At 44.1% G+C, this 25809-nt stretch overlaps 1 protein-coding gene across 5 annotated transcripts in view; it reads right to left on the reverse strand.

Moving 5' to 3' along the window:
- Positions 1-25809, reverse strand: part of DAB1 (DAB adaptor protein 1) — a 478677-nt gene that overhangs the window by 419742 nt on the left and 33126 nt on the right. The window lies entirely within an intron of this gene.

A 25809-nucleotide genomic window follows, 5' to 3' on the forward strand; every position in this document is an offset into this window, starting at 1 on the left:
TCCTAATGTCAGTGGCATCTGTAGATAAAGGAGCCAGGTCTGGAGAGGGCTCTGGAATTCAAATACCTCCTTCTTTCCCCTTCTCTGTTAGCCAGTCCCTACCTAGGAGCTGCCCACAGCAACAAGCCATTAGTGACTATGGGTGCAAGACTGCACCCTGCCCTCCCTTCAAAGTAGAACCACCAGAGAAGCAGAAGCCTGGGGGGCTCTACAGCCAGGAGCACCCAGAGATTCTCTGCATGAGAATCCCAGACTGGTTTGGGTTGGAAGGGACCTTAAAGCTCATCCAGTCCCAACCACAGGGACACCTTCCAGCAGAGCAGCTTGCTCTAAGCCCCATCCAACCTGGCTTTGAGCATTGCCAGGGATGAGGCAGCCACAGCCTCTCTGGGTTTGCTCTGGCAGCTTGCTGGTTATGTAACATCACATCCATTCTACTGAAACACAGACAGTACCAAAGTGTGGAGGTATTTCAATTCTATAAGGAACTGAAGTGTCAGCACTTCAGCAGAAAACCCTGCTTTTTCTAGGAAAGCCTGAAACTCCTTGGTGCATGTGCTTCTCCCCAGCATACACTGGTTCTAATGTGAAACAACCCCAATTAATAAAGCTCTGGCAATGGAACAAAAGCACCACCTGTCCTGCAGCTGATGGAACTATCACACAGGATCAGGATTATCAGGCAGTAACTTTCCCCATTCTTTGCAGAAAAAGCTCAGTCAGGATTCCTTTCCCTTAAAACATCTGTCATTGTGTGACAGGCTTCCTGGACAAGCCCAAAGGCTGCAGAGATCGTGCCAGAAAGAAAGGGAGCAGCTGAGCTGTTCCAGTGAGAGCAGTGAGCTCCAGGGTAGCTCACATATAGAGCTGGACGCTTTGAAGGCAGTAACCAGCTTTATCCTGTTAGAGAGATGGTGAAAGTAACGCACAGAAAGGCAAAAGGGTTTGTTTGAAGTCACTCAGGGAGTCAAAATAAAGCCTAAACCTGCAAAGACAACAGCAAATGAAATAGGATTCAGAATTCCCTCAAAACCTCTTCGACCTCATTAAAAGAATTCATTCAGGGAAAACTCTTAAAATCCTGGACTCCATCCTAAAAGGCAGTTAAAAGGAAAACCCACCGTGGGCGCAAGAAGAAGTTTAATTGCAGAGATTAATGAGGGAAGTTCTCATCTCTCAGCAGTAAACCTTTTAGTATTTATGACATTGAAACTACACTGCATAAACAAAGGAAAAGTTAGAAAAGGGCTGGCTTCATCCATAATGGCACGGTGTTGTGCCAGGCTGACTGCCTCACGTCTGTGTTCATACCAAGCTCTCGCAGAGCAGCCTGCAGCTCCCTCCAGCACCCAGCCAAAGGAAGTGGGAAACATTCCCCTTGCCAACAGGAAAGAGCCCGAACAAAAAGACCATCTTCACTAGAAAACAGTTTCAACATACATAATATCCTGTTGGGAAACTTTCAGGAGAAGTTGCAATGATTAAATAGCACCCACTTGGTTGTCCAAGCCAAATACACCTGTAGCGGCAAAGCGCAGGTGACTGGCGGTGTATGCTTATGTAGAATGGTGGAAGTGCAAGCTGGTGAAGTGTCCACAGGCTCTCTGTGCTCTGAGCCACACACACAGTGACAGCAAAATAAAGGAAGATCATAGAATCCCAGACTGGTTTGTGTTGGAAGGGACATTAAAGCTCATCCAGCTCCAACCCCCTGCCACGGGCAGGAACACCTTCCACTGGAGCAGCTTGCTCCAAGCCCCTGTGTCCAACCTGGCCTTGAGCACTGCCAGGGATGGGGCAGCCACAGCTTCTCTGGGCACCCTGTGCCAGCGCCTCAGCACCCTCACAGGGAAGAGCTTCTGCCTAAGAGCTCAGCTCAGTCTCCCCTCGGGCAGGTTCAAGCCATTCCCCTTGGCCTGACCCTACAGGCCCTTGTCCCAAGCCCCTCTCCAGGTTTCCTGCAGCCCCTTTAGGCACTGGAGCTGCTCTCAGGTCTCCCCTTCAGGAGCCTTCTCTTCTCCAGGCTGCCCCAGCCCAGCTCTCTCAGCCTGGCTCCAGAGCAGAGCTGCTCCAGCCCTCGCAGCATCTCCATGGCCCCCTCTGCACTTGCTCCAACAGCTCCGCATCCCTCTTGTGCTGCTGCCCCAGAGCTGGATCAGGACTGCAGGGGGGCTCTCCCCAGAGCAGAGATATTCAAGCAAAGGAAATACTTGGCAAAGCTTAAGCCCACACCATACGTATGATTAGGTCTGGCACTTCTGCTTCCTGACCCATTGGTGCTGAGCCCTAACTTCGGTCACAAGCACACAGGCATCTTGCTAAACGCAGCAGTGCTCGTGCACACACTGCACAACAAATACTTGTACCTGCGCAATCCCTTCTCTTGAGTTCTGCTCCACTTATCCACCAAAATCCCTGTGGCCAGCTAGCCACAGAAAAGAACAAAGAAGCAGCACTTGCCCAGGTCGATTCAGTACCAAGCCTGCTTCTGTACAAACTGCTCTCAAGCCAAGGAGTTTTAGTTACAATGTGCATACATTCTCTAAATAATTACATCATTTTTAAAGGTACTAAATAAGCAGACAGTAAGCAAGGCTGGAAATGGCTATGTAGGGAAGAGGGAACAGGTCAGCAGGCAGCAGGATGGGAAGCAGACGAATATTAAAATACACAAAACATTCTCTGATCTATCTCACTGAATAGCCTCATTGAATTAAGGGCAATAAATAGATTAAATTATATCAGGCACAAGTTAATTAGCAACATATGAGAAATAAAGTGATTGAATTAAATTGTCGGAAGTATCTATAGACTCATCTATATTGCTTAATGCAGTGCAGGTAAAGACACTGAAGCTATCTGAAGGCATAAGCAAAGAGCAAATTGGTCTGCCGGAACCTCAGGATGCTCTGGGCACTGCTCCCAGCAGAAACCTGGAGCCAGCTGGGGTGTATGGACACAGGGAAATGCAGATGCATGTATTTGTTATGTGTAGTTAGTGGTCACACTGCAAGAAGAAAAACAAGAGCTCAACAGTGGCTAAACCATACTGTTCTCAGTGGCTGATGCAGCCACTAAAATCACAGAACAGGAGGAGGTGAAGGCATCACCTTGTGCTGTGCTCCCACCCACCCCAAATTTGATCTTCTTATCCCATAACTCTGCTCAAGTGATAACCACCAGCGGTGGTGGTAATGGATGCGTCTGGGTTGTGATGGCCACAGCCAACTCAAAGGGGATTTGGGGGAGACAGATAACAACACGATAGCCCAAGGCACCCCTATGCTCCAGTGACGGCTCCCAATAAACCCCCTTAAGAGTACACTCTTTTAAAAGTATGGAGGTAACTAACACCTTCCATCTACACAAAGTCTATTGCAGTTGTTCCAAAGGGCCTTTGGGCATCGCTAGGGTAAAGTGCTTATCAAGCTAATAGTTATTCAACACATAGGCCTGAGTGAGGAGAGCACAGCATCCAGCAAGCCAGACAGCAGCTAAAGGAGGGATTAGAAGTGCTCACAGCAACCACACTCCAGTTACTCAACAGAAAGGGAGGAAGTTCTGTTCCAAATAAATAAGTGGAACTAATTAGGCAGCAAGCAGGAATCTCACTCAACTACCATGTTACACAGGAAAAAACCTAAGCCTTAAGTGCCCCCAGAGAAACTCCATAGAGGTGTCACATCTCCTCTTGCCAGAGAAGAGGGTACCAGCAGTCTCCAGTTACCTGGCTGGTTTTTAAGCTGTCTTCTCTGGTTTTTGCAGCCTATAAAATGGGCACAGCCCTAGACACATTGGAGGCATTTTAACTGAGTTACAAACGCTTCCAGGATTTTAGCTGACCTGTCATTGTATCAGGATGTACAAAATCTGTCCACCTTGTTTTCAGCCCTCCTCGAATACACCACAGCCAACACATCACCATACGTTATCATCACGTAGTTATTCTGAACTTTAAAGCAAGCTATAGGTTCCCAATTCATAGTTTTATTTGACTTGTCAATCTTCTGTGTAAGTTGGGTTAAACTGCACATCCACCGGTGCTAAACCAAGTCAGACACTATCATCATGCCCTTACTGCAAAGCGAGGAAATTCAGAACAACATTTAATTGCATGGCCCTTCATATTTTGACCTGTCAACATCCAAGTCAAATGTCATATAATGAGCAGTGGGAACCAGCAACACAAAAGAGATGGATTTCTTTAGGCACAGTGCAGAAATCATGTAAGAAAGTCTTTCTCTGCTTGTTTAATGACCCATAGCTGTCAAGCTGATAACTGTATCGATGCCCAGGAGAAAACAAACCCAAACAAAACAACTAGCCTCAACTAAACCCTAACTTGCACTATGTGCCTTAATATTATAAAGGGCTTATTATCAAAATGCTGATATAGAAGTGGAAGACATCGAGTCTAATGAGTATGTGTATATTTGCTGGCATCCCCAGGAGGTTTCTTCAAATGAGGTGCCCACTTCAATGAGCCTAACATGGTAATTAATAAACTCACTAAACAGACTCGGTTGCTGAAGAGAAGATGAACAGAACTGAAGGAAACCCTGCCATGATGAAGGGGTTTCAAAGATACTGTGAGGAGTACATAGAAAGAAAGACACTTTAAAAAGGAAAACAAAGGCAGATGGAGTGAAAGATGAAGGGTGAAAATACAGCCAAGAAAACAGATCTTTTCTGGGTGGACAGAGAGATGAGAACCAAGGATGAATCAACACCTCCACACCGTCTCATGTTCCACTTGGGACAGGCTGGGAGGTTTTGTGCTTAACCCTTATTTTAAAAGGTTCCATTAGTGCTTATTGTATTTTGCCTGCTGTGAAGTTACGATTCCTCCCCATGAAGTGTATTACACTGATTTCTGTGTCTATTTAAGACAGTGGTTTCCTTCTGGTTTTTGTCAATAAATTGGATTCCTAAATTATACATTGCATTATTGAGCATCCAAGTCAATTATTAACAAAATACATCAGTGATAACTATCAAAAATTTATTTGGTGCTAAAAAGACACAAACACATTATTGCTATAGGAGTCATTTCTATTTGCTGCTGTTCCATGATGATGCAGTGGCCACGATACTGCTCACAGTGTGACTTAATTCATTTCCACTTAAGAGGAGGAAGCAATCTTGCAAAATTACTGCAGATTTTATTGCCACAGGTTTTGTTTTTGCACACACAAAAAAAGTGGGAACAAACTGACAGTTTTTCCTTGAAATACTTTTTGAGGTTTACCCTCAGTTTTAGAATCATAGAATAGTTAGGGTTGGAAAGAACCTTAAGATCTTGCAGCTCTGGGTATCCAGCAGTGCTATAATCCATCTTTCTACACCTCATACTCTTCACCTTCGGTCTGCATGCATACTATTGCCCAAGGGCTTGTGCTCAGCACAGACTGAAAGAGGTCTTGGTGCTGAGGACTTGCACTATTAAGCCTCCTGGCAAATGTTGGAATGGCCTCGTGGCCTCCAGTAATCCCCAAGAGTTTCATCCTGTCTCTGGGCCAGCGACACTGTCAACTGCTGAGAAAGAGAGGGAAGGCTGCTGGAAAGACTATTCAGTTTTAAGTTAACCGAACACAAATCTTCTCAGGTAAGGGGTGTCCCTGCACATGGCAGGGGATTATAAATGCATAAGGTTTAAGGTCCCTTCCAATCCAAAGCAGTGTGAGATTCTGTGATGACAGATATTAATGCATCAACTACTGATTCTGGGTGATGGTTCCAGTTCTCCATACTGAAAGGCTGCTCTGACTTCTCCGCTCTCTAAGGCTGTAGTCAATACTGATTCCCAAAACAGGAACTTTAATGAAGTCTGCAAAACCTACGACTATGGAAATGTTTGTGAGCTACCAAGATGATGATGATGCATTTTCACCTTTTCCTCTTTCAGCAAGTCATGTGTGAAAGAAAACAGAATGTGTAAGGGGACAGCAGCTCTTTTCTGCATGTGTGTTGTGTGAGAGACGCACACAGAGCACGTCTCAGCTGTGAGAAAGCACGACACCATGTCACACTGACTACAAAACAACCACTGTTAGCTTGGAAAAGCCTTCAGCTCACCGAGATGCTGGCCATATAGAATGGCTCCAAATTGTTGGATGTCTCATAACGGCTGTGTAACATTGCAACATATAGTAGGAATGTATGTGGCAATTAGAGACTATCTGCACGTATGGCTACAGCAGAGGGGAAAGCAGACATGATAGCACATGCTGGTCTGTTTAAGTTGCCCATGAGGCTGTTGGGGAGAGGAAGACGCAATGCTGCCCCAACAGCAGTGCTGGGAAGCGATGCCAAAGCTGCCAATTCCAAAACGTTACCCTCCCAAAAATAAATACATAACCAAATGTTGCTGTTGTTATCACATGCAGAAAGATAGAGCTAATTTTTGAGATAGCAAAGCCCCAAAAATGGGGGGAATTAACCCCTGGACAAAGCCATTCTTACAAAGACCTTCTTAAACAGGCACAAGGTTCTTCCCCCTACCCTGCAGAGGCCAAATGGCTGCTGCCAGCACAAGGTAACACTCTACCCGTTCCTTTGTGTTTGCTGCCTAATTCCCATCTAAGTTGCCATCCTGAATCCTTCCCATCAGTGCTGGCTGGTAATGATTGATGAAGCAGACAGCACACAGCTTGATTTCTTGGACAGCAGGTTGCTGTTGCAAAGCTGGCAGTTAAGAAAAATCTCATTCTGAACCTGTAAATGTACCGCATTTGATGAGGAAGTCATTGAGGGAGCAAGAATAAACATGAGGCACCAAGATGCAATGCTGAAGAGCCTTTACATTTCAGAGCACAAATGCTCTTTACAGATGTGCTTGGGAATAGCCTCAAAGCCATTGTGCAGCTGTACAGGAGTGTTAACATGAGGCAATGCCTCCCTGCCTTTCAATGAATCCATTAGGTATAACCAGACTAGTTGCACACCTGAGGAAGGAGCTCTCTCTCCTCCTTTAGCTCTTTGTATATGAATTCCAGACTAAATATTCCCTGTGAAATCCATGCATTCACTTTAGCAGGGCACGTTGCTTCCACCCTCCTCAAACAAGTTGCAGGTCGTTTTTGGTCCATATAAGTCAGGAGAGAGGATAAGGGAAGACTCAGGTTAGATATTAGGGAAAAGAAAAAAATCCCTGTGAGGGTGCTGAGGCGCTGGCACAGGGTGCCCAGAGAAGCTGTGGCTGCCCCATCCCTGGCAGTGCTCAAGGCCAGGTTGGACACAGGGTCTTGGAGCAAGCTGCTCCAGTGGAAGGTGTCCCTGCCTGTGGCAGGGGTTGGAACTGGATGAGCTTTTAAGGTCCCTTCCAACCCAAACCAGGCTGGGATTCTATGATTACGTGACACATTTTTAATCCTAGATCTAGCACAAAACAGCAGCACTTCTGAAGTTGCCAAACAGAGGGCAGGTTGCTGAAGAGAGGTGGCCAAAAGGAGCAATCTTGTCAGAGGCTGGTTTTAATCCTAAACACCAGCCCAGGTTTTACAGGTCAAACTGTACAGCAGGAGCTCTGCCCATCAGAACTGTATCCCCTCCATCCTCTTCAGGTAAGCTGATCAAGGACATGTTTTGCAGCAATACGTGGGCATGTTGACAGTCATTACTGAAAACAAAGATGAGAGGGGGACAGAAAAAGGGCAAAACTGAACCATAAAGTCAGTAGAGAAAGCAGTGTACCTGCAGCACAAGTGGAGTACTTGACAGTCACCATGTCCAGTTGGAAATGTACAAGCTGCAAAGACAGCTCCTGAACCCACCCATAGAAAATGGCCCAGTTGGAATTCAGGTATAAACATCATTCTTTTCACTGGTGGAGCCTACAGCTTAGAGGGAACATCTTTGCTTTTCTGACACTCTTCTCAGCTGAAAAAACATTTACCTTTGCTGCAATATGCTGAAAGTTTTACTGTGCTTGAGCCCCAGTCTTCACAACCAGATCTCACCCCAAAAAATTCACAGCCAGCTCCCCAAAGAGAGAAGGAGAAGCTGCATGGACACAGAGCTACAGTTCCCTTCTGGTTGTGAAGGAATGTGCTGAGAAACTGCCTTCGTGTGAGGAAGATCCTTTTGGATCTTACCTCTGCTATGTGCTGAAGCAATATTCCTCATGCTGAAACAAGTCTCAGCTTTCTCAGTTACTGAGGGAGCTGGCAAACATGAATTTGGGGAAGTATCTCAAGAAGTCTGACAATCCAATCCCCTGTGTTACTGGTATTCACTCCGCTGGCTTCATCCCAGTCTTTGCCATCCCAAATTTCTCTGACTATCTTGACCCTTTATCTCTTTTCTCTACTCACCTTTTCACCTATTCCTTTAACCACACACACACTCCCCATGGCACAGATAATAGAAATGCAGCTCATAAAAACAGAGAAATAAAATTGAGTGTTGACCTCTTGCCATTTGCTATCCATTACTGAATTTGTACGCACTGTCTTTTCCCACTGCTCATTATCATTTGTCTCCAGATCAGCCCTCGTGGTTTTTTAAACCAATTCTCACACTATTTGTTACTTTATACAATCCCATACTTTGAAAAGATGGAGAATCTCAGCTTTGAATGTGAGGATCTCAGCTTTAGTCAGAGTGATTTTCTCCCTGCTGGGGTTTGAAAGAGGGGTGTGCAGAATGAAAACAAAATGCTGGATTCTCAGGGGCTGGAATGACACAATGAGAAACTCCACCAGAAAATTAAAGGGAAAGAAAAAACATTTCCATTTAATGAAGTCAACTTTCTAAGCCCATCTCATGGGGAAACAGGCAGCGAGAATATGACCTATATGGCCCCTGTAGCTGTACAGGCAGCTAGTCTAGACTAAAACTAATGTCCAGATTAGCTAATACCCTGTTTCAGGAAGGTGGGACACAGCATTAAAATCTTCATTAAATCTCAGCTCTTTACGCAGACAGATGGGGGCAGAACTGTCTTTAAGCAAAACATTTGTCAAAGCTTTCTATGAGGCACTGAGGTGAATCTTTGTTTAAGTGTAATAAGATTTACCATGCCAAGTGCAAGGTCCTACACCTGGGTCGGGGCAATCCCAGGCACAGCTACAGGCTGGGCAGAGAAGAGATTCAGAGCAGCCCTGCAGAGAAGGACATGGGGGTGCTGGTCGATCAGAAAATGAACATGAGCCGGCTTCAGTGTGCGCTTGCAGCCCAGAAAGCAACCGTATCCTGGGCTGCATCAAAAGGAGCGTGACCAGCAGGTCGAAGGAGGTGATCCTGCCCCTCTACTCTGCTCTTGTGAGACCTCACTTGGAGCATTGTGTGCAGTTCTGGTGTCCTCAACATAAAAAGGACATGGAACTGTTGGAACAAGTCCACAGGAGACCACGAGGATGATCAGGGGACTGGAGCACCTCCCATGTGAAGACAGGCTGAGAAAGTTGGGGCTGTTCAGCCTGGAGAAGAGAAGGCTGCGTGGAGACCTCAGAGCAGCCTTCCAGTATCTGAAGGGGGCCTATAGGGATGCTGGGGAGGGACTCTTCATTAGGGGCTGTAGTGCTAGGACAAGGGGTAATGGGTTAAAACTTAAACAGGGGAAGTTCAGATTGGATATAAGGAGGAAATTCTTTCCTGTTAGGGTGGTGAGGCACTGGAATGGGTCGTCCAGGGAAGTTCTGAATGCTCCATCCCTGGCAGTGTTCAAGGCCAGGCTGGACGAGGCCTTGGGTGACATGGTTTAGTGGGAGGTGTCCCTGTCCATGGCAGGGGGTTTGGAACTTGATGATCTTAAGGTCCTTTCCAACCCTAACTGTTCTATGATTCTATGATTTCCAATGGCAAGAGGTTCTGCTACTCAGAAACCAGATAAAGGATGAGCCAGGGACACAGGGGAGAAAGACCCAAGTCAGTTGTTTACTGGGCAGTTGATTTCTCATGAATGGCTCAGAGAAGCTATACCTACTGGGGCCTCATCTTCAGGATTTAACAATCCCTGACTGGTTTGGGTTGGAAGGGACTTTAAAGCTCATCCAGTTCCAACCCCTGCCATAGCCAGGGATACCTTCCACTGGAGCAGCTTGCTCCAAGCCCCTGTGTCCAACCTGGCCTTGAACACTGCCAGGGATGGGGCTTCTCTGGGCACCCTGTGCCAGGACCACATACTGAAGAGCTGAACTCTTCTTGAGTTCCCATTTTTCTTGGTTTTCTAATGTTTTTAAATTCTCTATCAAATCTCTGTTAATGCCACAAAATGCAGTTTGCTCTGAAATAAATCCAAAGGTTCACAATACGCCCTCGAGTTCACAGGTGTCTTGAGTTATTTTCCAACATCACTTTTGAAATCAGCATGTCAATAAGGTGTAATGTATGCAATTTTCTTTCTAACTTTTACTTTGAGATCCTTTCATACCCCCTTTCTGCTCAGGAAGCCATTGAGGGACTCATTTTAGCTACAAAGCTCTGTCTTCTAATCCTGATGTGTTGAGGGAAATACTGGAATGCTTTTGATGGGATATTTATTTCTTTACTTCTGCCCAGAAAAAGCATTTCCATCCATTTGAAGAAGGAGTTATGAATCTGATTAGACATTCAGAAGCAAACAGGCAGCTTCTAATTACCCACTTTGTGCATGTTGTTTCTCACTTCAGGCCTAAATAGCAGCCAAAGTGGATACGTGCACCACCTTCTGAGGCACATAACTCAGACACAGGTAATTGCAGAAAGATGCTTTTACATATCTGACAGTCTAACTGCACAAAGAGTTTTAATAAAACATTTACTAGCCCATTGATAACATTTGCTAGACTCAGTGAAATGCCTTGAACCCTACCATGCCACCCTGGTTTATAACAATAAATCTCCACTTCATTCAGCTCTAAAAACTAACTATTAATTTACCCAGAACCTTTCAGACGTGTTTTCCTAATCACAGCTTAAATAACCACCGATGTGCTTTCTGTATCCAAAATTAAAGCAATGCATACATTACCATTGACAAAATATACTCACAGAGAATATCTGCCTCTACAGACCCTCCCACCAAAATCAGATATTGCATATATGTATTGGACAAAATCAATTTGAGGATGCTGTTACCCTAAGACTATAAAATATGCTCAATGCATCATGTTTTGATGCTTTCCACTGACTGTATCATAGCTGATACAGGTCATTTCAGATTGGACTTGAATTTTAAATACATGCATTAAAATGTAACTAGTCCTGGGGAAGACAAAATATACCTGTGCTTCAAACGTGACAGCAAAGGAAACAAATTCAATTTTTCATTAATAGAGAGTCATTACTCAGTGCAATGTGGAAAGTCGAGGGGAAACTTGGGGCACACTTTCTGAAGGGCTAATCTGTTATAAGGACTTGCAATTTGACAAGTGGTGTATAAAAATCACCCTTACACAATATACCAGAGCAATAAATCTATGAACTCAGCAAAGCTGAAAAAGGTCACAAGCATCCAACTATCCTGTGATGCCAGCTACCGCACTGACATGATTCTGGATTTCAGGTGAAATTTAACATTGATATCCAGGCAAGCACTGCATCTGTTTACACAAGACACTGCACATTTCATCCTCAAAATGGTCATGGTTAGTTTCCTTCTTACTTCATTGTACAGCCTGGAGAAGAGAAGGCTCTTGAAGGGGAGACTCTAGGGCAGCTCCAGGGCCTAAAGGGGCAACAAGAAATCTGGAGAGGGGCTTTGGACAAGGGCCTGTAGGGACAGGACGAGGGGAATGGCTTGAACCCACCAGAGGGGAGACTGAGCTGAGCTCTTAGGCAGAAGCTCTTCCCTGTGAGGGTGCTGAGGCGCTGGCACAGGGTGCCCAGAGAAGCTGTGGCTGCCCCATCCCTGGCAGTGTTCAAGGCCAGGTTGGACACAGGGGCTTTGGGCAAGCTGCTCTAGTGGAAGAATCTGGTACATGAATAGTCAGAAGCCTTAGCTGGCCATGTACTTGAAATCTGCCTTTGGAATTGAAGCAATTGAAATCAGTTCCTGACAAGCACACAGAGTAGCTGGTTGGTCTCTTATATTAAGTGGAAATACAATACCAGAATGAATATGGAAAAGACAATACCAGAAAGAATAAGTATTTAATGATACTTATCTCCACTTAATGACACCTACAGAGCACCTTCACACATTGTGGTATTGGCAGCCGCCTCCCAGAAAAGGTTATGAGTAAAAAGAAAGGGATCAATTTCCCTCCACTTCAGCATCACTGTCAGGCATTAAGTACTGAAACTGATACACTTGATCAGTAAATGTTTTGTCATGGCTGCATCAGAGCTGAATCTTCCCTCTCCCCACCTCAACAGTGAGAGAGACACCAGGTAGGGTTTGCCAGTACAGTATGTACTAATCTGCATAAGCATTAAGCAGACGAAGGGAAACCAAATAACAAGAAAAAGCAGAGATCCTGATTTTCTTGAGGCATTCATTAATATCCATTCGATTATAAATACTGAACAAAAAACTGCACTTCATACTGTGGGAAAGCACGCTTGTGCCAAATCCTGTGGAGATTTGGTTCAGGAACAGTTCATTCCTATCTGAAGATGCGCCTGAAATACTGCCAAAACCCACTATCTCTTTCTGTTAGCTGAAATAAAAGCTACTGTTGCAAAAGACAGAAATGCAAAACTGCTTCACAGGACCATGTTCCTGCTCCTGCCTGAGATATTCATGTACCTGATCAAATCCTCTTTGCTCTTCACCTTTTTGCTGGGCCCATGTTAAAGCGCAGCACAATACACTGATGGCAGATTTCTGCTAAGTTATCTACATCATAATCATCAGAGGGGAGTGCCTTTGAATCTTCATTTCTTTTCTAGCCTTTATTGGTGCCTTTCATGCAGTCCACAGAAATCAAACTGTGACCAGTTGAGGAAAGCTATTATGTGGTCCTTGCTCTCAGCCTCATCTCTCCCTTTTCTCTCCCCCTCATCAACCCAGGGACTCAGATTTGTACGTGTACACGACAAATATCAACACACACAACTTCAGGTTTGGGTTTAACAAGGAATCTGTCAAAGAGAGTTTTGTGTCTGTAGTGGAGCAAGGGCTGGGGCAGGGAAGAGATCTCTAAGCTAGTGAAGTCCCAAATACCAGGGATCTCACATTATCACTCTGAAACACACCCCCACAACCTGTTTGCTCTGCTCTCACACGTGCTACTCTATCAGCAGAAATATTCAAGTTCATTAGATCAGGTTGTCAAAAGCACTTGCAAGAGGTTTTGTACTTGGGAGGATTCTCATCATCTCCGGGTTTCCTCCTCAAGAGAAAGAAGAGCAGTACAACTGTCCTGATTACCCTGGATGTCTGCAACTTCTGACCCTTGCAAACACAATGCTCACAAACACCCTGTGAGCTGAAAATCATTAGCAGCCTTTCCCCATTGCTTGTTCTGGTTACTTGTAAATAAGAACAGGGGAGCAAACAGGACACACACATATTCCTTTCACAACATACTGACTTCATCAGCGTACTCCTGAGTACCAGTTAACCGAGGGAGATGCACAGACCTGCAGGACTGAAAGCCTGTCACCTCTGCTGGTCAAATTAGGGCTCCCTGCTCCCCGATGTCCTCTTGGAAAGCAGGGGGAGGAAGTTTGCTGATATCAATTTATTGTGGGTAATAAGGACAAAGGCTGACTGAGGAACTGCAGAAGGACCTTATGAAATGAGATGACATATGAGATGGCAGACGAAATTCAATAGAGATAAATGTCAAATATGCATGTGGGAAAAACAATCCTGACTTCACATATGAAATGATGGACTCTGAGCCAACCTCTGACTACACAGGAGTGAAATCCTGGATTTACAGTGGACAGCCCCCTGGAAATGTCAGCCCAGTGCTACCAGCGATCAAAGGGAAAAAGACAGCAGAGCAAATGTTAAGAATCATTAGGGGGAAAGGAAACACACAGCATGGACAGCATGGATAAGGACTGCCTGCTCGTGCACTTTTCCATTACTGGCAAAAGGACGCCCAAAACCAAACTGGAACCATGTCCAAACCAAACACACCCAAGTGATTTTTGTACCTAACAAGAGAAGCTGTGGACGGCACAAGGCAGCACTGGCTTAAGGGTAGAGAAGATTAAGCTCACAGACAAAAAGTCTATTCATGTTTGCTATCTACACAGAAATCACCCCTGGCACAAAGTCCCTCAGCTGAAAACAGCTGGAGCCTGGGAAGCACTGGAGAAACACCACATGTGCCTGCCCTGTTCCTGCTCCCCCAGCTGATAGGCACTGCTGGGAGGTTTACAGGGATGGACAATGTAAACAGGAATTACCAGACTTAGGTGAAATTCAGCTTAGCAGGAATGCGGATTTCGCTCTATTTTTAACCCAACATATGTTGAATTGGTAATTTCACATTGCTGGTTCCAACACTGAAGAAGTTTGTGATATGAATAAAGAAAGACGGGAGAGGGGAGAGCAGCAGAGCGAAGACACTGCTCATTTTAAGAAACATACTGGCCTGACTTCCCACCACTCAACAGACAAAGCTTCCCAGACTTTGGCTACCTGCTTACCCAAACAGTGCAAAAACATCAGGTAGGGCTAAACCAAAGCATGTGCTGCTTGCACAACCACACCAGTTCTTCCCCCCACAGTCATCACAGCCCTGCCATAGCCACAGGTAAAACCACCCTGACACAAGGGTATCTGTGTGGCCAAGAGTGCCCATTTCAGAAGATCTTCTGGAACAAGTCCAGAGGAGGCCACTAGGGTGGTCAGAGGACTGGAGCACCTCCTGAATGAAGATAGGCTGAGAAAGTTGGGGCTGTTCAGCCTGGAGAAGAGAAGGCGCTGTGTGGAGACCTCAGAGCAGCCTTCCAGTATCTGAAGGGGGCCTATAGGGATGCTGGGGAGGGACTCTTCATTAGGGACTGTAGTGATAGGACAAGGGGTAATGGGTTAAAACTTAAACAAAGGGAAGTTTAGATTGGATATAAGGAGGAAATTCTTTCCTGTGAGGGTGGTGAGGCACTGGAGTGGGTTGCCCAGGGAGGTTGTGAATGCTCCATTCCTCGCAGTGTTGAAGACCAGGTTGGATGAGGCCTTGGGTGATATGGTTTAGTGTGAGGTGTCCCTGCCCATGGCAGGGGGGTTGGAACTGGTGATCTTAAGGTCCTTTCCAACCCTAACTTTCTATGATTCTGTGAAGCCAAGGAGCTATGTGAAGAGAGGGAGATGGAACAGCAATAATGCAAAGGGATGGAATAGGAAGCTCACAGCAGCAAGTGGTAATGCAATAGTTGAATCTCTGCAAGAAATTCTGTTCTACAGCACACTCCCCTCCAACATGAATTCTGAATGCAAATCAGCTTTATAGTACCTAATCCTATTAGCATGCTCCTGAAATCTCTAAGAGCAGAAACAGCACTGGCCCAGAGACTGAGCTCTCCACCTCTGCTCCCCCAAGAAACAAGTTCAGATTCAATTCAACAGTCCTTGGGCCCTTAGGGACTGATTAGATCATATTTACCAACACTGAGGGATACATACAGCAGGAAAGCAAAGCAAAATATTTCACAAAAATCCTTTGGACAAAATATGCTTTCTTAATTTGGAAAAGTTCATGGATTTTTCCTTCTGTGCTTTTCCAACCAAACTGGAAAGAACAAACAACTGATTACGTTTCTTCCCCCACTCTCAGTTGTTATTGAATTCTTTTGCTACTGTCTCTCTACCATCATCCCCTGGCTTTTTCAGAGGCAGGAGCTGAAAAACATCAAGATAATACAAAAATAGAGCCAATAAGAATGAAAAAAGGGGAAAATTAACAAGAAAAAAATAAATACTTATTTAGAAGACAGGAAAAAAAAGCTGGATTTTAGGATTAAAATGGTTCCTGTCAACATTTTTTTAAGGAAATTTTCATTAAGGAAATTTTCATAGCAATTTCGGTAACGGGGATGGGGAGGAACAGGTTTGCTTTGGGCAGAAGTGTCATCCCATACCTGGGCTTATTCTCTGTGCATCCAGGTTGGGTGTCTGCATCCCAGTTAGATGATCCCCAATGGCTCTGGCAGCTGATGAGAGCATGTTCAACTAAATGGATTTCTGTCCAAGTCCCCACTGCACGACAGCCAAAATGTTTTAACAGTTCTGTAGATGTGTTTCCATGCAGGAGACTGAAGCAGATGTTCCCTAACACAAACTGTAGGCTGGTGGCGCGGGCTTAGGTCTGGGAGATAACGGAGCATCAGTCAACATGAGACAGGATGAAAAATTCCAGTGGAAATCCAGCAGTGCCTCCGCCAGTCTCACCCATTTCACATGATTCAGCAACAGACACGGTAACAATTCAATTTGCACTAAAATGATTTGGTTTTTATTGAATTCTGGAATGAAAACAGGTTTTATCTCTTTGAGAGATGCCACGAAATAGAATAAGCAGCTTGTACTCCACATCCCCTCAGACATCCACTGTCTCGGTGCAGAGACAACAGGTTGGCAACAAGGAATCTCTGAGATTCCAGAAACATGCTATACCTCTTTAGATACATTTGGGTTTGGAAGACAGCTAATTTAAAACCCGAAAGACCAACTAAAACTCCATGCCATTACTACCATTAAGAGTTCAATAAATTTCAGTGCTTTGACTTAGACTATTGTAACACAGGCATTTCATTTCGCAAGTATGAAACATATCCCAAACAATAGGGGATAGCAACTGCCTACCAGAATGACTTGGTGCCTTCAATTTCACAGCTTCTCAAGTATTTTATTATTCAGTAAACCTTCATGAAGTGCAGTACTGGCTGCAATATCATACCTATGGTAAAGGGAGAAAGTCAGCTCCTATCTCAGAATGGAATTTGTCCAGTGAAGCTGCCCCAGTTTCCTAACTTCCCAACCACCATGTCAGCTATGATTTCACTGCTCTGGTAGCATTGCTGGTCTGTAGACTCCTACCAAGGTCTTTGGTCCATGCCCAGTTTCTCACAGCATCTTCATAACTGCTTAGTAGCACCACATTCCTCTATGCAGAAACAAGACTGTGTGCAGCTGATCCATTGAAAGCAGAGTTCTAGCTTCAGGTCAGCAGTCCTCTGTCCAATGAATAATGCTACTTGTCCCTGTGGGCTGGCTGTATTAGTGGGTAGCTAAGGACACAGCTATCACCAGAACTATGGAAAAGGAGTCATGTCACGCAGGGAGGATAATGGCATTGATGATTTCTGTGGTCCCTGCCATGGAATCTGAGGCTTAACTACGAGGCTGCCCAAGAGTAACAGGCAACAGGAGTCTATGAAATGTCATGCTGTCTACACAGGGACTACAGATACAAACTGCCAGGCACGAAGCACACCCATCTTTAAAACACTCTGACACAAGAGGAAACCTCCTTCTTAATGATGGGGTCAGGGCTGGGAGAGGTTTCTCACACAAGCAGCAGATTACACAGGTTAGCTGCACTAACACACATCTCCCATCAGCTCACATTTGGTCCACAGCTACACAACCTCTGCTCACCCCTGAAGGCCTTGAAACTGCATGCTGCTGCACCTCTAAGCCATATTTGTTTCTGACATGGAAAAAAGCAAGACATAAAAACCAGACAAAATATATATTTTTCCTTTTCTTCCAAGAAAAGATTTTGTCTAGGAAACCATGGACATTCTAGTCTATATTTCATATTTTCTTACTTATTCGTTGTTGGAAGTAGAGGCATCTTTTGGGATTTCTGTTCAACTTTGCCTCTATTTCTCCTCCTCCCCCTCACAAAACAACATTAAATATTGCTCATTTGAAAACATAAATCCGAGACAGGAATTATGTGAATCACCTATTCCTCACCTCCTGATGGCCTCAGGTATAACTGGGGTTGTTGCCTTTCATCTATTAATTTCTGGTTTCAAGGCATAAGCAATGAGAATCACCACAACACATCACAGTAGCAGTATGTGTGTCTAACTTTCCTGTTCACTTGTATTTCAGGAGAGACACAGAATTCAGAAGTGATTTACTGGAGCTCTGAAAAGCTAAAAGGGGTTAAAACTACCTATTGCTACCAGAGAACCTCCTGCTGACATCAAATGTTTTGAAAGGATGATTCAGAAATGCAAGGATCCCTGGTAAATCAGTCAATATTTGCTTTGCATTGAGGCTTTAATGCTACTTTTATCTCCACAAAGTTGTCTCTGAGGTCAGGACTCCACCTTGCTCAGGTTTGGGAAGCCATGGAGAGCATTCAGAAGAGCTGAGCAGAAGGAAATGAGGCTTTTTAACAGCATCTGCTTTCCTAAGCTAATGTCCAACAGCTTGGCAAACAGTCATTTCCTATAGGTAAGATAATATCTCTGATAGCATTTCCCTTCCATTGCCTTCTTCTGACATCTATTCCTATTCCATTCTTTTACAGATGATTTCAGGAACCTTTTTGCAAAACTTCTCCTTATGATTACGTCTGATGAACAGCAAGTATTCAAACAGCTGCAGAAATCCACTCAGAAGAAAGCCAGGTTGCAATGTACAGAGACATCAACGCTGTGACATGACCATAGTCTACCCCAAACAGCAGCTTAGGGTCGGCAGGTCATTATCAGCCACCATATAACCTATCCTCAGATACTTTTGTGATGGGCCTTGAACAAGCCAGTGCTTTGAACACCATGGAAACCAGCAGGAAGAGCCAGTTGCGCTGTTCAGAGCAAATGCATCAAACCATATACTTGAACAGAAACACTAAATACACTTAAAAAAACCCAAAAATGAAATGAAAAGAGACAGACATCCTCAGTCAAAATTCAATTACAAGACATGACATTTGCTTAGCGAGTCAGACTAAGCAATTAGCCAAAAATTAAGTGGGAAGTAAGTCGTTTCAGGCAGTTCACCTGCTCCTCAGACTTTCGGCTTCTCAGTTGTGTGTCATTTTATAATCATATTTGCCTAATTTCCAGATTTGTTTTTCCAACCGACTACCTAAGAAAACAGCAAAACAGATTGTACCGAAACAGCTGTGAAATGAGCATAATAAATCAAAAAGAAAAGGGTTATTTACTTTCTCTTCCCTTCCAGTTCTTTAACCTACAGCAGTCCTCGGCTTTGCCTGCAAAATGTAGATAAAACAATGCAGACAACAAACAAAACACCCCCAAAAACCAAACTTGAGGCAGTTTTTAATGGATGGCACTCCTTGCGCTGCACAAATCCTGCTGTTCGGTACAGGGGTTCTGGAGAAGACATGAACCATCTCTAATAGAAGCATCAAAATATTAAACTCATGTAAAGCATGTTTGTGAGTTCTTTTTTCAAAGGAATCTTATATAGCTTCATTCATTTAATATGGTTTTGAAGCATTCAAGTTCCTGCAGTACTACAAGATAATGGCCTATATCCAGGAGAGAAATAAAGAAGCAACGCATATTCTGTTAACATTTCTTTTCCATTTTGAGAGATAATTCACTCTACTTAGTTAGCTCCCTTTTGAAGCCAGGAAGGAAATGCTGTGAAGAATCAGAAAACAACGAAATTGAAATTAAAACAAAAGGGAAAATCACTTATATGAAAATATAAAGACAACACATTTGAAAAGTACTGGAGCGTAATGCACCAAATTAAAGAGATTTGTGAGGAACGGGAGAAAATGCTCCGTTGGAGATAAGCAGGTTCACATCCCCTGTTGCCACATGAAACAGCAGAGTTCAAGGATATAAATCCAGGGAGCTTCTGATCAAATGATGTCAACTTAGCTTGCTTTTGTTGCAGTTTACAGTAGTGGGGGCCTCCCCACAGGACTGCTGCCACCCAGGAAGTGTCTGGTGCCAGCCGGTCTTCCTCACAAATTGAACTCACACATGAACCCAAAGGTAAAGGCACTGCTCTTGCAGCACTCTGACCATCAGCATCTTCAGACCAAGCTTCTCCTTAGGGAATTTCGACCTTACACAATAGCAACGTTTGCTGATAGAAAAAGCTTCTGTCGTCTCTGTTCCCAAAATGGATTTTGTTGCTATTACAAATTGAATTTCTGGTTGGTGGCATTTATTTGATTATAAATTTCAGAGGCTATTTTCTTTCACGCTTTGGGTCTATGCCTGCTCAACCTAATATGTTTCCATGCCACGGAGCTGACTGGAGCAGCTTTCAACCAACCTGGGAAGCAGCTGACATCATGAGTTTCCAGGGATGTGAAGAATGAAGAGATACAGCAAAGTTTGATGTGTGTTGGCAGGGTTGGTCTAAATCACCATTTACCACAAATCTGCGCCTTTTTAGCAGGCTTGTGCTGATAAATATCAGCTTAATCCTAAAACTGGATGCTTCAATTATGGGATTAATGTCAATCGACAGACCGAATAACACCAGGTAGAACTGCTTTCCTCATAGAGGCGCTAAATCAGCGTCTCAGTGCTGGTTCCACAGAGGCAGGCTGGTTACCCTGCAGGGAGATGCAAGGTTGCCTGTGCTGGAAGTAAATAGTGGCTTTTTAACTAATAAAAGCATGGGATTCATTGAAAAGTCTTTTAATATGACCTGGGTCGTTTGGGACTGAAAGACAAGGGGGTGAAAAATACAGCCATGTATCCAATGCTCCTTCAAAAAGAGGAACATGAGACATGATAACGCAAAAGAGGGATTTGCTAGCACTAGAGCTCAGCATCCTGCAGGGGCTTTAAATCCTCTCTTTTTATTCTCAAAACAAAGATCCTCCTCACAGCTGAGTATTCCAAAGATACAACTTAGTGAAATGCTAAATCAGTCAAGAAATGCAGAGAAACTGCAGTAAGGTCATAGACAAACTCCCTCTAGAAAGTGATTCCTTTCTCTGCAGGGCCATGGACTCACCTACCGTCAGCAAACCAAGCTTTAAGCACCTCAAATACAGAGGACTTTTTAATGAAGGAAGTGAACAGTCCATTTTTCTCATTTTCTTTTGCCTTTTCCCTTTTTTAATCCTTCTATTGGAAACAGAACCTATTTCCACCCAACACATTGAACCTCAAGGCATCCAACATATTTGTTGGCTGGATCCTGTGCTCCTTACTCAAACCAACATCCTAGTGCTGCACACTGCATGTTCTGCTTAGGAATATAGCACGTGCTACAGACATCCAATAGATCATAGTAATAAGAAGCAAAGTACAATTTAGATTCTATCCTGAGGAAATTTAATAACCCAGAATTAGAAAAGTCTAACTCGTTTGACAGCACTTCTTTAAAAGAAAGATGTATTTTGAGCTCAGAAAGCAGGCACGTGCCGGAAGGTTTTTAAGATTCCCATAGAGATGAATCCACATACTTTTGAAGCTGATGGTAAAATGTGAGTACTCAAGTCCCACCAAAATCATGGTAAATGGCAGGCAGGATCTCCTGGCTTCCCTCCCACACCAAATCCAGCCCTCCTGCACTGCCTAATTCTAAAGGCGGCCATGGTTCAGTTTCATACTTCAAAGAACAGTCAAAGGCACCTTTCAGAAGGGAAAAATAGGAAACAAAACAAGCACTTCAAGCTTCAGCCCTTGGTTTGCAGGACATTACCATTACAAAGATGCCCAAGCTCTTTGTGGAGTACCAAGCTGCAGTGGGGACAGTCAGGTCCCCTCCAAAGCTCTGGGTGAACTCCCCAGGCTGAAGTGTGAATGGACATACAAAGCCAGACAGGAGCCTTTACTGTGCTGAATATGTATGTGATGTCTCCTAAAGTGCATGACAATAATGAGCTTGCACAATCTATGGTAAATTAATTCAATAGCTAAATGAATTTACTCTCCTACAGAGATAGTGGGTGGTGAAAATGGATGGATAAGCAATGTTGCTTATGATATTTTTAACCCAAAATAAAAAAACAGTCCGAGGGGGAAAGGAACATGTTGAAGAAGACAGATTTTCACAAATATTTGTATTTGAATTGCTGATGAACTCTTCCTGCTGTTATTTTTATTAATGTTTTAATTATATATGCAATACACTTCATGAATAACTGAAAATATATAGGAGCTACAACATTTTACAAGCTAGAGAGACAGTTATATAGCCAACTTCAAATATACTTCCTTTCTGTTAAGGACAAAACGCATTGGAACCATGACCTTTTATGCAATATATTTAAAGGCAAGCACATGATGGAGAAGTTCTCCTGATCTCATGCTAAAACTGCTGTTGCCATCTGTAGAGCAGTATTTCACTCCGTATCTCCAGGGTTTTTAAGATGTACTGGTCAACTGAAAACACAATGAATATGGAACAAGGCAGCAAGTTTTTACTGAGACATCGTAAGTTTTGGGATATCTTAGGTCCTAGGAAAATACATAAAGAGGCCTACAGGAAATCTGGAGAGAGACTTTCTGCAAGGACATGTAGGGACAGGACAAGGGGAATGGCTTGAACCTGCCAGAGGGAAGACTGAGCTGAGCTCATAGGCAGGAGCTCTTCCCTGTGAGGGTGCTGAGGCGCTGGCACAGGGTGCCCAGAGAAGCTGTGGCTGCACCATCCCTGGCAGTGTTCAAGGCCAGGTTGGACACAGGGGCTTTGGGTGACATGGTCTCATGTGGGGCATCCCTGCCCATGGCAGTGGTTGGACCTATATGATTTTAAGGTCTTTTCCAACCCAAACCATTCTGTGATTCTATGGTTATTCCAAAAACATCTCTTAAATGAGCAAAATTTTAAGCATGCACTGTGCAGAGACCTGGTAAAGCAAAGCTTTCTGCAGTGAGCACTAGAAGCTATAATCATAATGCCATGACTACACACTAAAGCAATATTTTGAGAACCAGTTCATCACGTGAGTTAAGGACATACTTTACTTAGCAAAACAGCTGAGTACATTCTTCCTGAGTCTTTAGTCAGCCCAAAACACTCCAGTCACCTTTGGATTAAGCACGGTGACTCCATCCCACTAACAGGATGTTCCAACCCAGACTTAACACCCAAGAAGAATTAGACCCACAGCGCTCTCATCCAGCCTTCCCAACCTCATCTTAACACCCAAGCCATCACCATGTTCAGGATATAGACCCACCCGAGTTGCAGACCTTGAGGTCTGCTGAAGACTTCCCACATTGACCCATCTGAATAGCATGTAATGAAAACCTTATGATCATTTTCTTTCAGCCCACACTGCTACAAAAATGTGTCAGCTGCTTTAAAATGGTCTCTGTTTTCCTGGCCCTGCTTCTGGCAATGTAAGTAGCTGTCATCACTGTAGGAGCAGCCTGCTTGATAAGATTATAATTTTGTTTACATTGTGCTATAGGATGCCACACTGAGTACAGCGCGAGGGAAATGGCAATCGACAGCAAGCAATGTGCCTTCTCGGTACAATGTGGGGTGCCTTCCTTTAGTCCTTCCTCAGAACTGGTTTTGGCTGATGATCTTAAAGGTGAAGAGAAAAATATAGGTTTAATGTTGTTTCTCTGGTTACTCTGGAGTGTATCTCAGTAAGACCTGTAATGGCCTTTTTTGGCACCAAACCTGCAGTATACAGCATGTAGAAAACAGCTATTTACTGAAGCAGGAAATGCAATACCAAGATTACAAATCACTTCTTCTGCATAGAAAACCAGATGTAAATCTTGCCAACTCTTACCTCTCTACCAAGGGTAGAGCTCCCAGTCTTAAACTAGGAGCAGCCAACTTTCATTTGCTTCACGGTTGCATGTTAAAGGCCTTATTACATCTCATTTTAATCCTCTATAAAAATGGAACTGCAACCACGTATTTTAAGAGAGGGTCACAAAGCTCTCTTAGTCCATGGGACTGTAAATCTACCTGGGAAGCATCCCACTATTTTTCCGGCAGTCAGTTGGGTTAGTTTTAATTTGGGTTTGATTAGCAAAGTGCTCTGGGGCACCCTCACAGTATTCACAGAATTCCCGGTGCAGCAAGGTAAAATTTAACAGTTATAATGGTAGTAATCTGTATTCAGTCTTAGCCATTAGCTGCTGGGGAAATGGGTCAACAATAACACAGCTGTATAGCTAGAGGATGTCTCCACCACACATTTAAATGCCGCAGTAAAGGTCAGCAAGGAACACAAACTAGATTTCTGCTACATTTAGAGTGAGCGCTGCTATTTGCCCTTCTCAGGAAGCAAAGTATTTTATAAGTCTTTTTCTAACTACCTCCAGAAATTAATTCTCAGCTGTGTTCTGTTCTCTCCCTCCTGTGGAAGGTCGGCCGGAGCTGGAGTACGTGGTCCCAGGAGCAAAGTTGAATCTAGGGCTTTGCACTGGGAGGAATGGTGCTGAGCATCTTTGTCAGGTCAACCAAAAGGCAACATAATGAATCCTTAAGCAGTGCGAGCACACAGAACGAGTATTTCATGTTAATAATTGATGGCTTACCAAGAAGGGTTGCTGAGTGGTTTTACATCCCAAGTCAGCACCGATAAGCCCCATCCGTAGGGAGGAAGAGAGCAAGCCAAGTCTGTGGTAGGCTTGCAGGTTGCTGTGTGGGAATGTGAATTCCCCATTGGGAATGTGAGGGGTCCCTGTGCAGAGCCTCACACGCACGCTTGGAACAAGCACTGCTGCTCCTCTGCCTGGCCAGCGGAACGGAAAACTCCATCTCGGAGACTGACAAGACAAATAGTGGAATTTATCTTTCTCAGACTGGATTGTTCTCCATGTAATGGGAACAAAAGGCAATACCAACACAAGAAAAAGCAGCATTAAAGCCCTTTTTGAGGCTAGAAAAGGAAGCAGTCGTACATCAATATGCTAAGTCAGTGCACAAAGCATTGCTCAGGTCTGGAGGCTCAGCTCAAGCCTTATTGACCCACACAACCATCACTGCACAAGCCCTTGAAGCACAGCTGAGGGCTTAAACAGCACAACCCGCAACCACAACAGAAAGGGAAATAAAAGCACAAACAAGAAATGCTTGTCCTTTCCCAACATAAAGCATCCAGCTTTACATAGCTCAGGCAAAACTGTCAGAGAGTACATCCCTGCAGATGACAACGGTGTTTTGTTACCTGAGGACAATTGGAAGTGTCAGGATTTATGAAGGGATGAACGTCAAAACATCATTTTCTTCATTAATGGTATCAAAGCCTGTGCTTAACTTAATGGTCCCAGTTTTAAGGATTCAATGTCATTCATTTGAAGTCTGCCAAAGTACACATGTAATTTAGTCTGATTGTTTAGGAACATCTCTCATCTAATTCCTGTTGTTCGAGAGCAATCAGGTGATTTTTGTTCAGGCTGGTTTTCCTAACAACTGGAAACAATAGTAACATTAATTATACCTTACTTCACCCATTCAAATGCAGAATGACTTAAACCACGTTGATGGGCAAGGAATTGCTGAGACAGAAGCACCAAATTTCACATTTGAGAAGTCTGAACCTCCCATCTGGAAGTACCAGTGCATTTCTGTGCAGCAGCACATACAAAGTAATGAATTATTTCCAGCTCCATTTTGTGAAGTGAGGTAAAGAGAAACTAAAATCAGCATTTACCATGTGTCAGCAAATAGTATTGCAAACACTACGACTAAATAACCCAGTCACTCATAACGATAGCCTCTTGCTCCTGATGAGAGAAAAGGTGCTATAACCATCGCACTGATGCACTCCAGGTTCCCACTCAGTGTACACCAACACTTGCACACGTCAGACACTACCGTTTTGGGTGAGACTACATTTAATTGATGTAGCATTTTCAAGCTGATGGTTGCATATCACAACATTAGGGCTACATTCTGGCTTTGTTCCCAAGGAAGTAGCACAGCCTGAGCCAAGAAGACAGACAGAGAGATGTGTAGGAATGCATTTTCAAACACAGCATCAGTCTGTCTTCATCCACTACAGATAACACCATGTGCAGGAGAGGCACCAGTAACAGCAGGCTTCA

The sequence above is a fragment of the Neopsephotus bourkii genome, unplaced genomic scaffold (genome assembly GCF_033783945.1).
Source record: "Neopsephotus bourkii isolate Nb327-2 ecotype Australia unplaced genomic scaffold, CSIRO-AGI_Nbou_v1 NB_673, whole genome shotgun sequence".
NCBI classification, from domain to species: domain Eukaryota; kingdom Metazoa; phylum Chordata; class Aves; order Psittaciformes; family Psittacidae; genus Neopsephotus; species Neopsephotus bourkii.